The sequence below is a fragment of the Podarcis filfolensis genome, assembly GCF_964270895.1.
Source record: "Podarcis filfolensis genome assembly, chromosome: 14".
NCBI classification, from domain to species: domain Eukaryota; kingdom Metazoa; phylum Chordata; class Lepidosauria; order Squamata; family Lacertidae; genus Podarcis; species Podarcis filfolensis.
The window spans coordinates 17,369,290-17,382,989 of NC_139616.1; the positions used below are offsets into that span (position 1 = coordinate 17,369,290).

General features: G+C 46.4%; 1 long non-coding RNA gene across 1 annotated transcript in view; it reads right to left on the reverse strand.

Moving 5' to 3' along the window:
• The window catches only part of LOC310749748, a 94,645-nt gene that overhangs the window by 79,990 nt on the left and 955 nt on the right, over positions 1–13,700 (reverse strand). Inside the window, exon 2 of the long non-coding RNA XR_014541710.1 lies at positions 3,556–3,971. This is a non-coding gene — a long non-coding RNA (uncharacterized lncRNA). The remainder of the gene's footprint in view (positions 1–3,555; positions 3,972–13,700) is intronic.

Consider the following 13,700-nt stretch of genomic DNA (forward strand, 5'->3'; position numbering starts at 1 on the left):
GTAGTGCCTTTGTTTCTCTTTGAGTTCTATGGATACAATAAAACCACCTTTATTCAAGCAGTTTTGCAAGGTCGTACTAAACATTAAAGGGAACACTAAGTGCACAGGGGGGGGGGTTGCACCGACTGCAAAGAATTAGACATGGGTTGTATTATCAGGCAAACTTACTTGGGAGTAAATTGTGCTGAACCAAGGGGGACTTACTTCTGAGTAAACATACACACACTAGGGATGCAAGTGTGGTGTGAATATTGAAAAGTTACAGATAAGCAAATCCTTATACAGTGATACGACCCTCTCCAATTCCACTTTCCTGGTCAAATTCAATATGCCCCCAATTTATTCCTAAAGTGACCAATTACAAGCATGGTGTGTAATTCGCTTATTGGGGTGGCTTTAAGAAAAAGAACTAAACCATTTCATCACAGACAGACCAACTGACAACTGTTAGGTAAAGGGGCTGATTATTATGATGCTCCAGCCCTGAAGAACAAATGTGGCGATAAACAGCAGAGGAGGACTTAGAGAGCTGCCTTATACAAAGACTAATCATTTGTCCATCCATCTCAGTGTTGTCTACTATACTTGCAGGAGCTTTCCAGGGTTCTAGCTAGGAGACTTTCACTACTCTGTTAGGGAGATCCAGAAGAACTGAGCTGACAACCTGGAAACATGTGTGCTATCATTAAGCTATGGCCTTTCCACCATCACTCTTATGCCTAACTTGTGAACGTCCTCACGGCATAAAGCTGCTTTCTGCAAGGAACTGAATACTGCGTGAGATGGATCAAATGAATGTTTAATTTCTTCCATAATCACACATTCCTATAAGCCTATGCCTTACATGTTTAGGCAGCTTGGATCCTGCTCTCCAACACACTTCACAAACATAGATGTGTTAGATTTGGTGGTTATTCGGTTTTGGGGAGGGGGGAATCACTCTGTACATGCTCAGTGGAACCATATTACATCTTTACATACCCCTAGGGTAGTGCAACCAGGTTTTAAGGCACTGGTTGTAAAGTAGTGATTTTTTTTGGGGGGGGGAGAGAATAAACTCTGACTTTTACTAAATTTCAACTCATTTCACGGCCTTCCAACTCAACACCCATTTGGGAGGATGTGCAAAAATCTTTGCACATAGTCATGAGGACTTCAGCTTCCACATGTGCAAGAACTGGGAATTTGGAGGAGCAAACCCCACTTTGTCATTCTAAGAGTACAACAGGAACACCTCTGCTTATGCCTAAAAGCTACACAACCAGGGAAACACTGAAACAACAAGGGAAGACACTTAGCTCAGCAGTAGAGCACAACACAGACAGTCCTGGGCACAACTGGCAGCATCTGCAAGTAGACCTAAGAAAAGACCCAGTCTGAAACCCTGAAGATTTTCTGCCAGTAAGGGTAGACTGGGGGCAGTCAACATGGTAACGGCCATTATCATTGGACTACAACTCCCATTGTCTCTGATCATTGGCATTGCTGGCTGGGACTGATGGGAGTTTAATCCAACATGTGGAGGGCACCATATGGCTACCTCTAGCATAGACCATGATGAGCTGGATGGATGAATGCCCTGACTTGGCTAGTCTTATAAGAGCAAAATAGTACCTCTACCTGAGCTTCCTTCTTCCAGATACATGTTTTTGTCTCTCTCAAATACACACACACACACACACTCTCTCTCTCTCTACCGAGTTCATAACTGGTGATGGAGAAAGGAAGGAACCCCTGCATGCTTTATGCCGCCCCAATGGCTTGCGTCCCACAAATTGAGAAGCTGTTGCTGTTAAGGTCTGAGGAATTAAATTGTTGCTTATCTGTACTGGTTATGATGGGAACACCAACCAGCACCAGCAGCCCTGTGGGAAGGAAGATAAGAACAAGGGAGGCAGGCAAAGGCTAGATCGCGGCCTGCTGCAATAAGACTACCATGCCCCCATCCTATTCCACACCACAAGTCACAGGTCCAGATTTATATTTTGTTTTAGTATTTTAAAGTGTTAAACTGTCTTGGGTGCCTTTGCAGAAAGGGGAGATAGAGACAGCTAGCTAGCTAGCTAGCTGGCTAGCTAGATAGATAGATAGACAGATAGACAGACAGATGATAGATGATAGATAGGTAGATGCAATAAATAAACAAATTGTGCCAGGTTGTGCCATTTGCATATTAGATTTTACTGGGTTGTGTTTTTTTCTTTAAAACTAGGTAACCTGCTCCGAGACCTTCAACTGAAAGGTGAGTAATTAACACACCTACTTAATTAAATTAATCGATTAGTAATACTAAGCAATGTATCAAACCCTCAGTGAGGGGGGGGGAATGGGGAGAGCTCTATTCCCTGGACCTTTCTAAACATTGTTGTTGTATTTTGTTGGTGGTGGTGGGGAGAAATGACTGTCAACAACATCCACCAACTAGGGAGTCAGCTCCTGAAAGAATTATAGTGATCTTTTGTGAATTGTTTTCCATGGTTTAAGGTTGGCGGGGGGGGGACGGAAGAGAGTTGCTTCCAACCAAATCAGGCAAAAAGCACTTATTTGCCTCAAATTGGCGGCTAAAATGTGCCAGGAGTGAGAGACTAGGCCGAGCTAGCGCTGTGCTTTGCGTTGCCATGGGAACGGAATGCAGATTTCCCCAATTGCTTTTTTATTTGCTAGACATTGTAATACATATTATGTTTCAACTCTGGGGTTTGCAGTGGAGGTAAAGAATCCTTTATGAATGTTAACCATTCAGGCAACTTGGAGGAGGGGAGGTGGTGGTGGTGGTGAGAGTGGGAATGGGGGGGGGGGTTGTCGGCGAGAGAGAGAGAGAGAGAGAGACAGAAAAGTCTCAGCAGTTAAAACAGGTAGTTTATATGCAGGCAGAGTCTCAATGTTAAAGTCTGGCCCTAGGAACCAGGCCCCTTTCTATTCAAGAAACTCTCCCTTCATTTCTGCTCCACTTCACTCTGCACAGAGACCCCCAACTCCACACAAAAGCAGCTGCCAAAGCCCGTGAAAAGTGATCAAATTATCAAGAACTTGACCTCACAGAGGGGGCAGAGTTTTGGGGGAGAGGCCTGTAACAAACCCAAACCAAGGAAGATCCTGGAAAAGCGGGGGGGGGGGTGTAGTGTGCTTGAGAGAAATTCCAAATGCTAATAGGCTTTCTACATAGAATAATTTGATCAAGGGGCATTGTTGCAAAAGAGTTCAGACACAGTCGCTGCACACACACACACACACCCAGCAGCCTCTTCCTCCCCACACTTTGCACTGTCTTAACACTTTGGGGCGCATCTACAAGTCTTGCAAATTAATTTCAAGCCATATATATCTGCGTGCACACACACACACATCTATTTTGGATCATTTGTGTTTTCTGCTACCTCCCACTTGCCCCCAGGTTCTCACAAGCCTGCTCCGGTTTGGTTTTCGGGGCATTTGCATGCACCCGCACACATAATTGCTGAGGGCAGAAAAAAAGAGTGAATCATCGTTAAAACTCCTAAAACAACAAGCAAATTAGAAAGATAAATAAAGCAGCAATCATATATAGGAGGATACCTGTGTTGAAACAACGCGGGGAGCATTTCTCAAACGCCAGCAGTCGCAGACAACTTCATTCCCTGAGAATCTTGATCTTTTGGCTTCGTTTTCTTTTCCCTTGTCTCCAGCTCTCCGGACTTTCCTCCTCCTCCTTCTTCTTCCGTGCTGCTCCTCTTCGCCTCCCAGCTCCCAGAAGTCTTTGGAAGTCATTTCTACTTTCGGTTATCTAGCTTTATGATGGCTTGATAACACTCATACAGCTAGATAACCAAAGACAGAAACAGCCCTCCCTCTTCCGAGGCGTCTTCTTGCTTTCCTCCCCTCCACTTTTTCTCTCTATCTCTTTTCTTTTTTCCCCCTCCTCATAAAGCTGGGCTCAACTTGGCGGGGGTAGCAGAAGAAAAAACAAGAGTGGCGAGGTTTGGATCTTCGATCTGCCATCGAAAAAGCAAAAAAAGAGAAAGATACAAAAGAAAGTGAAACTTTTTTGGAAGACGAGAGAAGAAAAAGAGCAGCGTTGCACTTATTTAAGAAGGAAAAGCGGGAGAAGGACCTGCTCTGCAGGTTATGGCTGGCAGAAGTCACCCATTGCTGAGTTCTGACTATCTGAAATGAGGCATTTTCCCTTGGGGGGAAGCAGCTGGTTTACATTCAAATCACACCCTGAGATATTGGGCTGATGTCTCGCCCTCTTTCTACTGACCAAGTTCTATACTCCTTTTCTGATGCTAAACACCCTTCTTTGGGAAGTGACGTCAACAGGGCTGGCAGCCAATGGGCGGCCTCGCATTCAAATCACCTCTCCTTCCCGCCTCTTTTGCTCTTTCCCTCCCACGCCTCCCCACCCAACACACATCCCGCCCCTTTCCTTTTAGGCAACAATATTTCTTTGAAGTCTGCCATACCAACCCCCAGCCCTCTCTCCCTGCCTGAGTTAAGGCCTGCAACACAACCCTGTGCCATTTCACTTGGCAGCCAGCCCCACTGAAGTGAACGGGGCTTCCTGCAACGCACATTTCCTCTTTTCTGGGGGGGCTCAAAGAAACCCACTGCGTGCGTGGGGGGTCTTGATTTTGTTCAATGGGGGCTTCCAGTCTAAACCCTGGGTGCAGCAAATTAAGATCTGAACTGGCGCTCAGCCCCTTGACTAAGAGCGATCTAACACCACTTTGTTGGGAGGTGGGGCGTGGGGGAGGCCTGGGATTTTGCAGACTCTTGGGGGGGGTGAAATCAGATCATTTTAAAATCACTGGGGATGGAGAGGATTCTTGCACTCCGGAGCACGAAAGAGGAGCCCTTCTCACGTCCCAGGGTCCGATCCAGCGAAAGTTAAGCCCTATGAAGTTCCCTTGAGTTCATTGGGAGAGATTTAGACACTTGCTAACGGCTGCAGCAAACGTGCCCGATTATGGCCCCTATCCCATACATGTTTAAATCGTCACATTGAGCATACATGTTTAAATCGTCACATTGAGCACGGGGAGGGGGCTTCTTCTTACGCTGGAACGCGTAGGACAGCAGTCATGCTTGAGATTCAGTTCCAACGAGTTTTGTGGGATTTTATTTTTATTTTTAGTTATAAATACCCAAACCCCAGCCAATACATATCTCCTGTTGAAACCCGCCCCCCCCAATGTAAAGTGTTTAATGCTGTCTGGATTCCTGTCTCCCAACATGTTGTTTTTTTAAAAAATATATATATAAATAAATAAATTAAAATCAAAGCAGAGACAGTTTCCCTCTTGAAACAAACATGGGCATGGCAAAAATGTGTCGTCAGCTGAGTTTGGGGAGCCTAATCGTTCAGTATATTTTCTCCTCTTAACGATGCATTTTTCCCTAGAAGAGCTGAAAATGGAAAACAAGTGCCTTGCAAAAAAAAAAATTCCCCAGTTACGAAATATGAATTATGTCGTATTTTTCTACGGCCTCCAGCCTCTCACTTACAATGCACACACATTGCAGCGCGCCCTTGGCTCCAGCACTCTATCAAATAAGCACCACCCAGAATTAGGAGGCAAGATGATTAAAATAAATAAATGGTTTTATCCCTTTCTTCTTCTCGTAACGCGTCTTTGCTTTGATCTGCTGTGTGTGGAAGACACCCGCCTCACCTTCAGCACCAACGCCTCGCTTCTCAACGCGTTTTAACACGCTGGAGCGATCGACAACGAGCGATAGGCTCACAGATCAAACAATACAGGCATTAGAAGCGATTACTGTCTGAACCGGCATCAGACACAATCTCTCCTCCTATCGGTTTCCAAACGGTCCCCAAACCGAGATCAGATCCGGAAATGCAACGCGAAGCATGTTTGATTGAAAACGAGCAGAGAATGAAGGGGAAGGTTAGAAGCCTGGGCAAGGGAGCGGCACCTAAGGAATTCTAGAATAGCGAATCAACAGCCTCAGGTCCACCCTTTATTCCGAAATAAAAGTAGCATCCAACAGGCCAATGCCAAGCACATTTTCAGTGGAACTCCTATACATGTCTACTCAGAAGACAGGCCGTTTTTTCGCTCAATGAGACTTACTTGCAGATGAGTGCAGGCGGAGGACTGCAGTTTAAATCACAGCAGGTTACTGATCTCAATGCACCAAGGTATATGTGACTCATTTCCACAGAATCCTAGAACTGTAGAGTTGGAAGTGACCACGAGGGTCATATTGTCTAACCCCCTGCAATGCAGGAATCTTTTGCCCAAATCTTTTGCTCAAATCTTTTGCCCAAATCTTTTGCTCAAACTCACGACTCTAAGATTAAGAATCTCGTGCTCTACCGACTGAGCTATCCACGCCTAAAAAGCCTTCTAACATCACCTCCAGATCACATTCCCGGCATGGAATTCTAGATTGCTGCTAATCTCAGAAGGCGGCGGGATCTAACTGACTCCACAATCCTGCGCCTATTTACCCAGAGGTAAATCTCACTGTGTTCCCGGAGATTTAGGTTGCGACCCTTAATCCCATTTTCCTGTAACCAAAAACCCCGCTTGAATTCCACAGGACTTACTTCTGAGGATATCAGCTTGTCTCTGGATATAAATGCTTAGAGTTGCGCTGTTATGGAGTGAGTGGGTTTAGGATTGCAAGTCCAAACCGGCTGATATCCAGGCACTAGGCTCACCCTTATGCCACTGGGGCAAGAGAGATCAACAAGATTCTCCACACACTGGATTCCATTCTAGCGCGCATTCCCAAAAGCAATCCAGCCTTTTCGGATTCTTTTTTGGAGTGTTTGGGAGGGAAACATAGATCTCTGCTTTTAACCATTTTCAAAAGGCTGTCTTTCCTGTTTTCCTATCGCTATGCAGGCGCGCGCGCACACACATATAGCAATCTAATAATTAGATAGATTATATTGGGTAAGGGGGTCTTTCTTATCTCCGGGCTCTTGACCTGCACAAAGCACCAATGGATATGATCTAATAGCTTATTCTACTTCAAAAATTAAATCAACATTAAATCAACATTCTCGCGTGATTCCCCCCCCTATAAATATTTTTTTAAATTAAAAAAAAAACTAGCTACAAGGCTAATGGCTAGTTTAATAAACGACCTCGGAAGTAAATTCCTTTGATTTCATCAAAGCTTACTTCCAAGTAATGTTAGGACTGAAGCTCTAAGGAAACACTAGAGTTCTCTGAATACCCCAGGGCAAAATCTTTAGGCACCGCCTTCCAGGTACAATGGAAAAGGGACCTTAAGGGGCTCTCAAACCATTCCATAGGTCAATCAATACACTTAGACTGAAACCAAGTCAGTGGAACAGGTATACACCGAAAATAAGTCGTAATTTCGGCGGAGGTCCACCAGGTACTGTGTTCTAATTCCAGAACCTTTGAATGAACGGTGGGATTAGATTTCAGGGACGACGCCCTCCGTCTCCATTCCCCCCACCATTTCTTGGAGGAAAATTAGGCTCCTTCACTCTCCCCCACCCTCCGTTTTCTTTTAATTTTGACTCGGAACAAACACGCTTTAAAAACACCGCTCGTCCTTTCCGAAGACATTCCCCCCCCCACACACACACCCGAATGGTACACGCGTTGTTGCCGTTTGAAAGGATCTGATTGGGTGGGACTGAGAACGAGTGGATCAAACCGGAGTGAAAGCAGTGAATGGGATCTGACTTCGGATCAGAAGCAGATCTGCAACTCCCTCCCCTCCTCCCACGGCCTAATCCAGTGTATTTGCAAAACAGATTGTTTTAAAGGACTAATCTTGAATTAGATTTCTCTGGACTAGAAGATTGGTGGGAAAGCGGGGGAAAGATACTGAACACTGAGAATTTGGGGTTTTCAAACAAAATCCAAACATTACTGATCCTCTCCCCAGGTCCAGGGGGAATTGTCGTAGATTTTCCTAAAAGAAGGAGGTGTGGTTCTCTTTAGTAAAGGATGATTATCCGTGGCTGGCTAGTAGGTCCCTCCGCTTAGTAGCCATCCCTAAAATTCCACCTTCCCGAATGCCATTTCCCAAATCCTCACACTTCTATATAGAGTCTTAATGTTCTGCGCCTCCCCTTACATGTTTCCGTGAAAATATAAAATCTTTCCGCCTGAGTCCACGTCTGTTGCCCGCAGGGCCCGGCACCTTTGCAGGAGCGAAATGTGCGGTGCAATGGTGGGGAGGGGTGTGTGGATGATGCTCTCTCAATTTAATTTATTTTCGGTGTGGGTTGCAAGCGAAGGGAAGCGAAGGCCCAGCAAGTTCCGAAGATTTCTAGCGAAAAGACGTTCGGAATGACGTTCTGGGTTCCACGGACATTCATTCTGGGGTTTGCGATTGAATCAAGGATGGGGAACTAGTGAAACACACACACGGGTGTTACTGGACCCCAACTCCCATTAGCGCCAGGCATCGTGGAAAGTGGTCAGGGATGATGGGAAATGTAGTCCAGGAAGGATCTGGAAGGTCACCGGTTCCCCTTCTCGGAATAAAATGAGGCGCCCCCCCCCCAACCTGGCCTTGTAGAAACGCGCCGCTCGTTTCTGCCTGTACTGTTGTTGTTGCTTCTCCTCCTGCGTGGAAAACAGAAGCAGGCATCTCAAGGCCAAGCGCGCGATATTTCCTCCAGCGCCTGAACAGGATGACCGTAAAACATGCAAGGAAAATCCTTGCATTCATTATTTCTCTGTGCTCAAATACGCAGAAGCCACTTGGACGAGCTGATTTCTGCCCCGCCCCCGCTCCATCACACAGGTAGCTAGCTTGCAAGCTAGGCAGACGATTCGATAACCTAAATCCAGAACCGATAGGTTCTGCCACAGTCAGAGTGTCTTAGCCTTTAAGGTACTACAAGACTCTGTTTTTGCGGCAACCGACAGATATGGCTACCCCTCTGCAAGCATGCTAAATCTAAAACGTTGTCGTTACCATTAAATGTGTGTGTGTGTGTGTGTCACACACACACAGAGAGAGAGAATGGTGTCTATATCGAGCCTATTGCGGAGTATTGACTTGTCTCCTCTAGTCAATATTCTATGCATCTGCCCGTGCAGTTGAACAGAATGTTTCAAATCGATGCTAAATGCCACAGGATCTCTCCGCTATGGGGAATGGCTGCTCTACGTGTGCGTTGAATCCGGATAAAACAGATTTGTTAGCTGAGTGGGTGGGTGTTGGAAATAAAGAAAGAAAGAAGATATGTGTGGATGGATAGATAGAATATTGATAGGACAGAGAGAGGGGGTGAACGACGGGTAAAAAGAGGGGAGGGAGAGATGAAGGGAAGGAAATAAGGAATTTAAATATAATCTAAATAAATCAAATAATCCCTGGATCAAACCACTATTTCCAGAGGGGGGCTTCGAATCCACGGAAGACGAAGAAGGAAAGGAACCAAGGAACGCAAGAGGCGACCGGACCCGCTTTTCCCTGGTGCTAAGCTACTAGCCAGCCTGGCCAAGCAGTCATTCCTGCCCCATTTCTGTCCAGCACTTTCCTTTCAAACCCCCACCATCATTCAGCAGGTAGGCTAGCTCTGGCCAGGCCCGGGAAAGTCTTGCCAGCAGCCTTAGGCCTAACCTGCGGGTGCTGTCTCGCGTTACGGATCCTCCGAGAGGCTTTTGGAACCTGGGAGCACGCCAGTCTTCCCGCAACCCCAGTGAGAGGTCTCCTCCCTCGAGTCTCCGGATGGGAAAATGCGGTTGGGCACTAACTCTGCTGCGGAACATAATTCCCTACTTCTCCACCGGCTGCCCAAGAATGAAGCGTTGCTTAAATCCGAGGGCGAAGGCACTGGCCAAGGTGCTGGAAGCTAGCTTCCCTTAACGTGCCTTCGTTGCCGCCACATATTTGCATCATCTGTTCACCATCTCTCCCCCACTCGCCTCTTGCAAAATAAAATAAAACCTCCTTAATGCCCCCTCCGCTCCCTCCTTTCTAATACAATGGGAAATTTCCTGGTAAGGGACAGTAAACAAATAGCAAAATCGTGCATCAGGTTACATAATAAGAAATTCTTCCCCAACCTTAAAAAAAGAAATACTAATCTAGGTATAATCCGCCTCTGGCTAGAGCTATTTGTAACGGATGCGTGATGGAAAATGAACAGTCCTCTATTAAATAAATATTTTTCCCCTCCTCGCAAATTATAAAAGATGAAGAAAACTTCCAGAGCGGTGGCAACCCCCTTAGTCTGTTGTTGCAGAGGGTCTGGTGCCATCTTAAAGACTGAAACTGCACCCCTAAACCCCCTTATCTGGGAGTAAGCCCCACTGAACTTGGGGGGTGTACTTCTGATTAGAAATGTATAGGATTCCACTCTAACAAATCGATTCAGACTCGTTCGCTCTTCCACTACATCATCAAAGCTAGATGCAATTCGACTCTAATTGAAATAACAAGTCACAGTTATTGGCTGTTTTATTAGGATTGCATTTAAGGCGGTTGCCAACCTTCCCGAAGAGGGCTGCAGACTTTCTTTCTTTTCCCTGGCCTCCAAGACTTTGGTAGACTGCAGGGTGTCAATCTAACAAGGCCCAACTCGGATCCATCAAGCCTCGGTACAAAGACAGAGTGTCCTGGCTGCAGCCACGTCACCGCCATCCCCTACCCAGGAGTAGTAGGTGGGAGAAGATTTCGAGCGCGCCACTAAATCCAAAAAGCATCTTTCAAAATCCCTCCTACACCTCAGACGCGTAGCTGAGCCCGATTCTGGGAGGTGAAGAATATTTATTCACCCAGTCCAAGAGGAGAGCAATGGGTGGAAGGCGGAGAGAAGATACAGGGATGAAAATGAGGGCGAAGAGAAGAGGAGAGAGGAAAGAATCTACAACCCCACTTTCTGGGAATGTGCCCCACCGCAGCCAGTGTGGCTGCTCTGAAGTGAACGGGTCCGTGTTGGGAGACTGGACGGGTCAGATCTTTCCAATACTGGAGTGCCATTCAGGAGAAATGTTCCCCATCCCTATAGCTGTGAAATGGGCCTAGGGGGCATAAGCTTTCGCTCCCTTCTAACAGCGTGAGCTTTGTGCTCCTGCAAAGGAATGCTTTAAATGTGGGGATTTAAGGGTGGCGGGGAGAGGGGAAGGAGGAAATCGCGTGGAAGTCCCAACAGGGAGCCATGTAACACGGCTGTCTGTCTGTCGGTGCGCTGGTGCAGAAAAGGCAGGCCGAGCTCGCAGTCCCCGGGGCCGCAGGCTCGCAGAGGGAGCAGGCTCGGCAGCTACCACGCTCACATGGCGGCCGCCAGATTTCCCCAGTGATATTTCTCCATTCCACCCCTCTCCCTCCCTCCCTCCAGCATGCTTACACAACCCCCCTAGGCTGACTGTGTTCCACACCGTGTCGTTATTTCAACGCCCAAAAGCACAACACAGAGAGAGACGCACACCAGAGTAGGTTTTTTTAGCGTGGCAAAATCATAACACAGAGAGAGAGGGAGATCGTGCCTGGTTTTACTGAGATGAGCATTTTTAAAAAGGGTCACAACCAGCCAGCTAGAAAGAATCGTAGCCCCAACCTTGCCGCACTCGCTTTCCAAGACATTCAAAATTAAAGAAGCCCTCCTGCTCTCCTCTTCTCCAAGAAAGAAAGAAAGAAAGAAAGAAAGAAAGAAAGAAAGAAAGAAAGAAGAAAACTACACACATCATCTCTCGAGGCCTTCCCCCTTTTTTTTATGCCTGAGCATGTCTGACGTCAGGTCTTCTTTAATTAGGGGAAAGTTATTTTTAGCCAACCTCGAATAACCACACACACGCTTCTTTGCTCGGTGGACTCAGTCAGGTGAATCTCCTGGTTTGTGCTGGGTCCCCTCACCTCTCTCTTTGCCAACTTCGCACCGCAGATCCCGAAGGGTTGGGGGGGTATTTTTGGAGAAAGAAGATGCGGGCTGGTTGGGGGAAAAGTAAGGGCGGTGAACTGGGAAGCCTCGCTTTGCCGAGTAATTAAGAGTCCCATCATGAGCGGTGTAAACGCGGCCGCTCCAGAAATGGAGTAGAAAGCTGAGGGAGAGAGGAGGGCCAGAGTGTGTTTGTTTTTCTCTTTACACTGCCTTCCAAACAAGCGTCGGGGGGTGAGGGGACCGTGATCTAGACAGGAATGCGTGTCCTTTGAACGTCTGGCCTGTTTTGAGGGGCACAACTTAAAATATCGTATGCTATATCCCTAGGCACACGCTCAAGGCTGAGGCCTAATGGGTGGAAATCGTTCTAATTCACTATTATTATTTTAATTGACTCTGAAAAATAAGAGGAAGAAAAGGAAAGGAAGGAAGGAAAAATGAAACCTAATAAAATGCAAGTTAAGCAAAGGCAACAAATCCAGACTCTCTTGCATCCGCTGCTACCTAGATATCAATGCCGTGGCTGTAACTTGCGATAGAAAATATATCCAAGTTCCGCCCGCCCCCCACGTTAGTTAAGGTTTCTGCCTCCAATAACAGAAAATTAAAGGATTCATTCTTAGTGGCTGTCCTCATTTCAGTAATGTATGGTAAGCAATACTTCTAAATGGAATGCTCTCTAACTCTGTGTTTTCAAGGCCAGACATCATGTAAAAAGTGCAATGGTTGTTGTGGTTATCATTATCATTCTCTCAAAAATATCCACCGTAAGCCTGGGATATTTCACACGTGTCTTGAAATCTGTTACTCTTATATATATACTCTTATATAAATATTTTCCACCATGGGCATCGAAACACTACAGAACCCATTTCGTTTGTTAAGAGAATTTGCAATATTAACCATCCCATGCAAATCGCACACGCTCACCACAAACCCACGGGCCCTTCGAAAAGAACAAAGCCTTATGAAATAACTGGTGGGTGAAGAATCTTTCGAATGCCCTCCGCGTAAAATAATAGTCTCAGAAGTGGCTTTTACAATAGCGAGCATTTGGGAGAAGTGGATCGATATCTTTCTAAGGTTTGGTAAGGACCCGCTCAGAGCACCTCAGTAACTATGTGAATGTCCAAGAAACCAACAACTCGTCCCCTCCTTTCTATCGCGCATCTTGGAAACAAATCCATAAACGTGGAATATAAGCCTGAAACTTAAGGCCGTCCCCAACAGTGGGCCGACTGAGGCAGCTGCCTCGGGTGGTAGATTCGGGACAAAAGACACCAAAAAAATGATGCATTATTAATATAATTATTATTTAATAATTATTTAATATAATTATTATTTACCAGCACCATCATCGCTAGTGTTAGTGCAGTTATTACTTTCTGCTGTCAGTGTTGTTATTAAATGCTAGCGATGAACTTCAAGGCCTCCTCGCCACATTCTTAGTTCTAGCAGCCCAAGAACCGAAGACAGACGCACAGTAGACTCTCGGAATGCCTTGACTTGGCAAAGGGTGGTAGCTAACTTAGCTTTACTCAGAGTAGACCCATTGAAAGCAATGGACCTCAGTTAGTTCATCCTCACTCACTTTAATGGCTCTACACACCCAGCAGGACTAGCATTGGTTACAACCCATCTGCTATCAGGGGATACCTTTAATCTGGGACTGCGGGAAGACGCCACCGCCACCGCGCTCCTCAACGGCAGCGTAACGCAGCTACCCGATCCACCCGCGTGCAAGTACAATCCAAGCAAGCTTTACTCGGGAGCCAATAATCACGCACGGTGCGCAGCGTGTAAGGGGATCGCAGCCTCGAACAATTCCACCCACCCCTGCTTCCTTTGGCTCCCCTCGCCTTCACGTGCGCAA